We start from the raw sequence: 9,916 nt of genomic DNA, 5'->3' as shown, positions 1-9,916 counted from the left end.
GACCCTTCATAGCTTGGCCTGTTGTACAAAGAAGGACAAATTGACAGCAAACCCACCTTGGCATGAGCCCTGCCCCATAGAATTTTGTTTTCTCACCATCTGGCTTGTTTCCATACTATGCCTGGTTTTGAAGCTCCAAATGTGACCTGACTGTGTGTGCCTCGTATTGTAAATGACTGAGAAGATCTTTGATGTTTGTCTCCAGAACATGTGAGAAACTCAAGCATAAGAATTTATAGGTCGATGGGACAAAAGCTCAACGAAGGTCAGACTCTTGGGCTCAGCCACCCATGGGGCCAACGCTGTGTGGGGTTGGGCGAGTTTCTCCATGGGCAGTGACAGCATGGGTACAGGGGCTGTGGGTACCTTCTGTTTGGTTGCTGCTTGGTGCCCCAGTTTTGGATTTGAAGGTTCTAGCCGGAGTTATGAGCCATTAAGTAGAAGCTTTTCCTGGCAACTCCTGGAATAAAAATCTGTCTGACACTTCTGGTTCCATGACTGTTGCTTTCTCTTTCCCCTCCTGGCACTGTAAGCCATCACATTCACACTCTAGATTACATGCAAGCCAAAGTTGATCTGCAATCTGTTCTTAACAGTTTTGCACAGGCCAGTCAGCCAGCACAGAAGGATGTGGGGCCATGCGTATAACAAAAAGGTAGAATACTGTGTCCCTGGTGGTAGTGCTGAAAGGGAGGTTTTAGGATGCATCTTTCTCAAAGTAAGAAAAATGAGCTATAAAATCATATAGTGAGTGTGCACTCTGAGATGGGGAAAGTTATACTTATTTATATCCTGCTTTTCTCCCCCAAAAGGAGACCCAAAGTGGTTTACTTTACCCCTCAAAAGAGAGAGAAAAACAAACAGGAGGGGGAAAGCCTTTGGAATGCACTGCAGGTCTTCCTCCCTCCCTTCTAGCAGATCTACCTTGCAGCTCTAAGGTAAGAACCTCAGGCTGAGAGTCCTTTGGCTTCCAACAGCATGCACAGTATGATGTAGTGGTTGGAGCACTGGATTAGTATCTGGGAGACCCAACTTCAAATCCCCACTCTGCCATAGAAACTTGCTGGGTGACCTTGGGCCAGTCACTCTCCCTCAGCCTAACCTATCTCACAAAGTTGCTGTGAGGATAATAAAATGGAGGAGGGGAGAACGATGTTGTAAGCCATTATGTCCCCATCTGGGAGAAGAGTAGGATATAAATCTTTAGTACCTGTGAGAGCAGAGGAGAAACATAGTCAGACAGATCTTAACTCAGCTTGTGCTAGCCACCTCACGGGGTCCTCTCCATTTCTTCCCTTGCCATGTTGTGATGCCTACCATCTGTAGCTTCTCTCCCAGTTTTAGAAAAGGTCTTGCTGGTAAGGGCAGTGTGCAGTTGGTTGGACCTTCATCCTGATCCCAGTTAGGCAGACCTATCTCAGCATATAGGATTAACATATAGGAGGGCAACAAAGATGGTGAGGGGTCTGGAGACCAAGTCCAATAAGGAAAGGTTGAAGGAGCTGGGTATGTTTAGCCTGAAGAGGAGAAGACTGAGGGGATATGATAACCATGTTCAAGTACTTAAGGGGCTGTCATATTGAGGATGGTGCCGAGTTGTTTTCTGTTGCCCAAGAAGGTTGGACCAGAACCAACGGGTTGAAATTAAATCAAGAGTTTCCGTCTAGACATTAGTAAGAAATTTCTAACAGTTAGAGGGGTTCCTCAGTGGAACAGGCTTCCTCAGGAGGTAGTAAGCTCTCCTTCCCTGGAGGTTTTTAAGAAGAGGTTAGATGGCCATCTGTCAGCAATGCTGATTCTGTGACCTTAGGCAGATAATGAAAGGGAGGGCATCTTGGCCATCTTCTGGTCACTAGGTGTGGGAGGGAGGTAGTTTTGAATTTCCTGCATTGTACAGGGGGTTGGACTTGATGACCCTGGTGGTCCCTTCCAACTCTATGATCAGGATGTGAGCTGCATAAATAAAGATACAGAAATTTGTAATGTCTGTAAAAGGAATGAAGTTAAGAACAGTAATGATAAGTTGGGAGGGAAGGTGCCATGGTATATAGCCCAACCTCATCAGATCTTGGAAGCTAAGCAAGGTCAGTACTTGGAAGGGAAACCACCAAGGAAGACTCTGCAGAGGAAGGCAATGGCAAACTACTTCTGATTCTCACTTGCCTTGAAAGTTCCTTGCTGAGGTTGGCTGTGACTTGACAGCACTTTACATACATACACCCCCCCAATAAGTTGGTAAGGCCCTTCTGCAAGAGTATGACACCTCCATTCCCAGAGAAGAATGCTGTTCAAATAATTGAGGGAATGAAGCCGAAGAACTGCTTTCATACGTTCCTAGTGCAAAGATATTATCAGCTCCCTCAAAGCATGTTGCTTTTGGACTGCCACCACCCAACATAGTGCATTAATCCTGGAGAGCCCTCTTAAATGTATGTGATCAACTCTTATCCCTGAAAGGTATGTATGGGATTCTGGATAAAAAGAATACTATGGCACTCAGCTGCATCACTTGTTTTTTCTCCATCATTCCTGCTGCAATAGCTGCCTAAATTTTTGCTGCCATCAATACGATGCTTGGAGGCGGGAGGCGGTCTTTAACAATCAGTTTTCTAGATCAGAAAACAAGACTGTCTGCTAGCTGATCTTATGCATTTTATTGAAAGTAAGCACCTTTGAGTGGTATGGAAGGATCCAGGCCAATGGGTTTGCAGATCCTCCCCTGCAAACTCTTCTCTAAATTATACTGGAGTCAAAGCATCTGAGCATTTGATAATTTATTCATCTGATAAGTTGGCTGAACTTCACTGTCACCTACCCATCACCTCCAGAAATGTAATGCCGTTATTGAATAGCTATGATAAGTACATGGCCAGTGTCCAAGCCACAGGCCTGGCCAGCTTAGTGAGTGATATAAAGGGACTGCATAAAAAAGGCAGATTGCATAAGAATACAACGCCAGGAAAGGGGATGTGCTTCCTAGCAGTTCGGATGGATCTGACTCCATCCTAGGAAACTGCTAAGGCTGGGCTCGTTTTTCTTGTGGGACAGCTGGCTGTTGAAATCACTTGTTTGTTTCTGTGTGCCCACGCCAGTCCAGGGTTCTGTTGGCGCCTCGCTCCAAAATCCCTGCAAGCAGGTTTCCACCCATCAATTAGAATTTGCGGGGAGGTGAAGAACAACCCAAGAGAGGGCGGCACCAAAACTTGGCAGCGGAGCCAGAAACCAAGCTGCTGGCTCAGATGCCACAGGGAAGAGTCGCGGCGTCGCAGGAAGAAGCGGGAGTGTCCGCCTCTTAGGGCTGCCGGACAAACCAGTTTCCTGAATTCCACAGGACTGATTCATTCCCTCTAAGCAGCTGTGGCCCTGGCAGGTGCCACTGATATGAGGACAGCTACAGTGCTACTGCTGTGATCCAAAAACCCTTGGAGAGCTCAGGAACCCTGGCCCCTGCAGCCATCCTGGGCCTGGTATGTGCTTCCACCACAAGCCTCTAAGAGCAGCCTTTCCTCCTTGGCTTCAAGCCCAGAAACCTGGCCTCCACAGCCTCTCCTCCAATGCAGACAGGCCTGTCACTCTGGCTTCCACTTATACTTGTTTTACCTAACTTCAGGTTATTTCCTTCAGGCATGGTGTTGTATCCAGCTGGACCAAGACAGCATCCCCAGCATAATCCCTGAATTGCTTTTTTGGTCTATCTTGCTATTAAGATTCTTCCTGATTATCAGGATGATTGTTCCAAATCTGTAGGTGTACATCAATCAACAGCCCCTTTTCCATCTTACAAGCAGCAAATACTTGGACACTGTAGTTTTTTTGTCCCAAGACAAGCCAGGCTTGCCATAGGCTGTCTCCTGTTACTTCCATCACTTTGGTCTCTGTCTATGAGGAAGATTGGCTGTTGATTCACCTAAATCAATATCTTTACTACTGAGGAACACAAGCAGGTATTTTTGCATAAAGTTCCTCCCCCGAAAGCCCAACTGTTGTGCACAGATCAAAGCAGTTTTGACTGCCGCCCAGCAGTCCAACCAAATTTTAATGTGAACATACAATGCTAAGGCTGGGCTGGCTATTATGACCATAAAGCTGCCCAACCAGATCACTGATCAATGTATTATTTATTTAAACCTCTTGCCTCCACAATTTTGCTTACACTAAAATTAACATAAACCACAATATATACTCTATAAAAGCAGGCAACAACACATATCCCCAAACGTAATAAAAAAAAATCTCCTCCCCCCAAGGAAGTCCTGATCAGCAACATAAAAATCAGCAGAAGCTTTTCTTGTATAAACCTGCCTTACACAAAGAAGGCAGATGCGAGTGTCTATACTTGGGGATGGGCTGCAGCTCAGTGGTAAAGCATCTGCTTTGCTTAACGAAGGTCCCAGTTTAATCCCTGACATCACCAGTTAAAAGGCTCAGATCGTGTGAAAGACCTTGACCTGGAGAGCTGTTTCCAGTCAGAGCAGACAACACTGACTTTGACGGAACAATGGTGTGACTCAGTATAAGGCACCTGCATGTGTTCACGTCTGCTTCTACTGGCGGCTTGTTCCAGAGCGTCATCTAGCTAGCATTGTGTTGTGGTTAGAGTGCTGGACAAAGATCTTAGTGATCCTGGGTCAAATTCCCACTCTGTCAGCCTAGCCTATCTCACAGGGTTGTTGTTGCAAGTATAAAATGGAAGAGGAGAAATTGATGCTGTCAGCTGTGTTGAGTCCCCACTGGGGAGAAAAGCAGGGTGTAACTGTCCAAATAAACAACCAACCAACCAACCAAAGAAGCCCTGTACACCATCATTCTCCCTATAAGATAGGACAACTAGGAGGGCATGGACGACTGTAGTGATTACTTTGACAAAGTTCTCCAAAGCACCAAACCTGGGGCATTATGCATACAAAGCCTGGGTTATGTAACTAAGCTACAAGTCTTTCCTTCAAAGTGTGTTAGACATTTTGTTCACACAGGAAAGAGTTGTCTTTAAACACCTACACTGGAATGGTATGTTTGTCTTAGTTTAAAGCTTTTGTACATCTTACCCTAGCTAACAGCAATTCAGAAAAGCAAGGTGACGCCTTGAGTGTTTCATTCAAGTTTGGTATATTGCTATCGTGTACCCTAGGCAAAAGACCACTGCCTATTGGCCTGCTGACAGAATCTTCTCAGAAGTTTAGTTTCTCTCCCTGGATTTGCTGACTTTGTTCAGCCCAAGCACATGGACTCCAGAATTATCAAGACCTCAGTGTTTGGTATTTCCATCTTCATTACTGTTAGCCCTTGACCACTAATGAGGTGGTCATGTAAAGGAACATAACACATTTTGAGGCCCCAGACCTCAGTCTGATGAAGACAGCGCACATTGGGACAGCTGAAGCTGTTATTACAGTATGTTGAGTGTATCTGCTAACAGAGGACACAGTCATGTACCTGATAAAGTGAGCTCTAGGCCATGAAAGGTTATAATATATTTAAAGGGCCACAATACTCTCATGTTATGGCATACAGAATAATACTAGGAGAGGAAAGAGTTCTGTGCCCTGAGGAGCTTGCAGTTTTGACAGTGGGGCGGGGAAGAAATTTGCTTTCTTTTCCTTATGCAAAAGAAATTAACCATTTGACACATCACAGGAGAAAAGACTGGCGCTTGTACTGGGTACAGTAAAATTGCCACCATCCTGTAAAGTGCACTGTAATCTGGCAGCCCTGCAGGCCACAAACATGGGAACGATTAATAATGCAATTATAAGATTGAGCAAAAACCTTAGAGCATGCCAGATTAACGATTCTGGGCTTTCCCCTGTAGTCTGGGAACGAAGCTGGATTGTTATTATTTCTGTTGAAGAACTGCTTTTTAGCCATATAGTTCTGAAAGTGGCATAGAATAAAGTTAAAACAAAAACAATGATACCAATAAAACAAAAACAACATTATGCTGCGTAATCCAGCAGGAGATAAAAAAAAATTCTACCGACTTTTTAAGTAAGTTTTCACTGCCCTTCTAAAAGGGTCATGGGTTTCTGCTGGGTTTCCCTTGAAAGGGAGTTCTACAAGGAAGAAGCCATTCCCAATGCTGCAATCGAATGGAATGACCATCTTGCAGTTGTGAGCAAAACCAAATAGAGAATCTGAGGCATTACCAGCTTCACTGGCTATTGCATAATTTAGACACAACTTTAATAATTATTTAATGATATAGTGGTCTAGAACATTTGCTACCTTCTTGTAAATACAGATGCACATGTCACATATAGGGCGTAGATGTATCCAACCCCATTCGGAAGATTCAAGAAAACCTTTATCAAGAATCACTGATTTCCCCCTTCCACAGAAGAACCCCACAATGCTGCTCCTAAGAGAGTCCATCAATTGGTGTGTGTGTGTGTTCAATGGAAGGGCAATTCTGCCCCCTCTTAAGAAAACATAAGGGCACTGTAAGAAAACTGCCTAGTTGGATATAGGGTAATTAATATTTGCTAAAGCGCAGAGTGGTAAGCTGCAGTACTGCAGTCCAAGCTCTGCTCACGATCTGAGTTTGATCCCGACGGAAGTCGGGTTCAGGTAGCAAGCTCAAGGTTGACTCTGCCTTCCATCCTTTCGAGGTCAATAAAATGAGTACCCAGCTTGCTGGGGGTGTCGCGGTTCGGGCCGTTAAATGCCTACACTCTTAGAAAGGACCCCTTCCTGAGAAGGGATATGTTATCTTATTCAGCGAGACACCACTAGACCGGAATCAACTGTTCCTAGTAACTTGTTATCGTTCCTAGAACATCTCTTGAACACGTCAATAAATTTATAATAATGGACAAGAGTAGAAGTATATAAAAAACACATTTATTTACATTATATAATATATGCTTTTTGGATGCAAAGCTTTAAAATATATAAGGATAGACATCACTAGTCTTAAACATGTTTATGTAGCAAGTAATCATTCACATTCTCTATGCCTCCATAAAGGAGTATCTTAGTCAGAATATACTCATAAAGTATCCTTAGTGCAATGCACTTTCATTCAGAATATAAGGTTACAGAAATCCTGTCAAAACATGGTTAATTCTTTGGAGAAAGATTTGGTTAGAAGTATCCTAACTTAAATCTTTCAAAACATCATAATATTTCAGAACAGAAGACACACTATACCTTGCTGTGTCATCTGTGTCATCTGGAGTCCTCTAAGAATCCAAGCTCTATGAGAACATATGAAATTATCCCAGAGTATCTGTATTTGCTAAGTCTTGAATCCTTTAAAGACTTCTATTAATATTCTTAACTGATCATCATTAAGATCAGGCATTGTGTATGTACATTCTATGCATGCTCTTTCTAGTTTTAGACAGCAGTGCTGAATATATAAATACTATGTGTTAGCTTAAAGCTGTTTACAGTCTTTTTGACTGTGCCAATCTGTGTATGCACTGTATAATGTATCAGCATTGTGCATATCTCACAGAGTACAGAGAGTCTCCTTTCCCTCCAGGAACATCTCTGGTCTCTTGCTTCTGAACAGAGGTTCAGAAGTCCCTCTGTTAAGTAGAGGACGTTCTGACACAATCTCAGAGGTCTAGCTATTAGCCCTGTGTTCAGGATGCTCTTTAGCATTGGTAAGCCAAATAGGCTTAGTTTGTAAGAATCCATAAATCCAATGGACTCTCAGTGTTCCAATATATGGAAAGATTACTGCACTTAGATTCCTATTCAAAGAATAGGAATTCTAAGGGTCTCTATCCTCTTCTAGGAATAGAGCAGTCTCACAAGAAGACTGTAAGTAAGATACGTTGAAATATCCAGATCTTGATACTTCAAGATACCTCAGAGAACTGCTGTCCATGCAAGGATCAGAGTTTCAATGTTTTACATCTCAAGCCTTTTGAGATGGAGACATGTTACTCCAGACAGCTGCAGTCTGCCAGCAATAACACTCTGAAGTACTGGCAGTACTGTAGCTATATTTATACCATTTCTAGACTCATTAGGAGTGAAGAGTGCTCCTTTATCCCCTCTTTCTTATCCTTCAAAAGGGTACCTTTATTCCCTCTTATCAGATATCAGGAGCAGTGCAGAACTGGCTTGGTAAGCAGCTGCTCATGTCCTCTGATGTCTTATGTCCAAATATGGACTTCCTTTCCTTTTAGTCCATTTAGCTTAGAGTATAAACACTCATTTCTGAGTTACATGATCATGGTATATACATTATTTGTATACCATCCTCTTCGTTAGGACAGTACGCATTAAATGAGACTATTTAGAAATCTGTAGCACAACATTTAACTATATAACTCACTAAACACAATTATAGCTGACATTGTCACTTGCAAAGTGTCATTGTTTACATTTGGTCAGCTGCATAGCCTTCAGCGAGATTACAGAAGGCAAGAAAGCATATTACTCTTATCTTTGAGAGAACTTTAATGCCTTTAAGTTATATTAAGCACAGTTTCAGCTATTAAGACCTTGAAAAGGACTAGTGTTCTGCCTTTGAGATTCTGACATCTGGCAGCTGAGTCAGAAAGGTGATTTTTGTCCTTATTGATAAGGGAAAGTGCTCTGCTCTGCCCCTCCAAGGACAGAGTCAGAGTAACTTTACTAGGTAGCTCTCGATAGAGCTAACCTTGAGAGCATTCTGTCAGCCTGTCAGCATTACACAGACTTTCATTATACATTACACAAACCTCTGTAGTGGCTCAGTTTGCATGATGTGTTTAAGCTCTATATGGAATTAATTCTGCACATGTTCACATGATTGTCAGAGCCTATCACAGGGGTAAAAGGAAGGTGACTGGGGAAGGTACTGGCAAACCACCCCGTAAACAAAGTCTGCCTAGTAGACGTCGGGATGTGACGTCGCCCCATGGGTCAGGAATGACCCAGTGCTTGCATAGGGGACCTTTACCTTTGTTTTTTAAAGCAATGGAGCCAGTCACAATTCTCTCAGCCCACATGGAGGAAGGCTGAACATCTCTTGCCTTGAAAACCCTAAGGGGTTGCCCTAAATCAGCTTTGACACATACAAAGCAACAGAGACTGTCACAACTAAGCTAATGGGGAAATTGCTGTTCTTTGTGCTGGAAATCAGTTAACATAATAATTGTTTTTTTTAAATGCATTTTAATTTCTGCATGTAAACTTTTGTCCCCAGATGCAACAACCATCAAATGACCCATCAAAGCAGCATTTCCAAAGTCTGGCAACCTTCGCTTTCTCAGCTGTGAAATGGGCACCACAGGGTCATTTACTTCTCAGTTCTTATAAGTGTGGGGGATTCCTTCTAAAGGCTTGGATCTAGGTTGCTCACGGCATCTTTGTTTTGGCTAAAACTAAGCATTAAGGAATGACAACATCCCCCATCTTAGATTCAGTTAGAAACCCAAAGAGCTCTAATCTATTAAATATGCTCCACCTTCTGCAGGGGCATCACATTCTGAATCAGCTGGAAGTTTCTGGACTGTCTCTGAAAGCAGCCTCTTATAGAATACACTAGAGCAAGATCTGAGCAAGGCGGTTAAGGGCAGGACACTTTGGAGGACATTGATTCATAGGGTCGCCATGAGTTGGAAACGACTTGACGGCACTTAACACACGCACACAGTTAAATGGAAACGCTGCCTGGGGATGCAGTGTCAACACTATTAAAGGCTTTTACGGTCCCATGACTCCTAAAGTTGAAAAACGTGCAGAAGCATTTTAAAACAGCTACGCAAAGAGTGTCAGGGCTGTGTCTCCCGTGAAAGCACTGAGGCTTGATCCATCTCTTTCCCTTCCACTGGCGGACAAAACACCGCCTCACCTCCACGGCGGCTCCACGCAGGGTTCTCGAAGCCGAAGCGGCTCTGATTCGCTCCAAAATGGTTCAGTCCAGCACCCCCTAATTTACCAGAGCCACATGGTTTGTTCCACCCAGCTGCTACCAGTT

This window comes from Euleptes europaea, chromosome 1, assembly GCF_029931775.1.
Source record: "Euleptes europaea isolate rEulEur1 chromosome 1, rEulEur1.hap1, whole genome shotgun sequence".
Taxonomy (NCBI): domain Eukaryota; kingdom Metazoa; phylum Chordata; class Lepidosauria; order Squamata; family Sphaerodactylidae; genus Euleptes; species Euleptes europaea.
The sequence above is the reverse complement of the archived record's forward strand: the minus strand, read 5'-3'. Positions refer to the sequence as shown.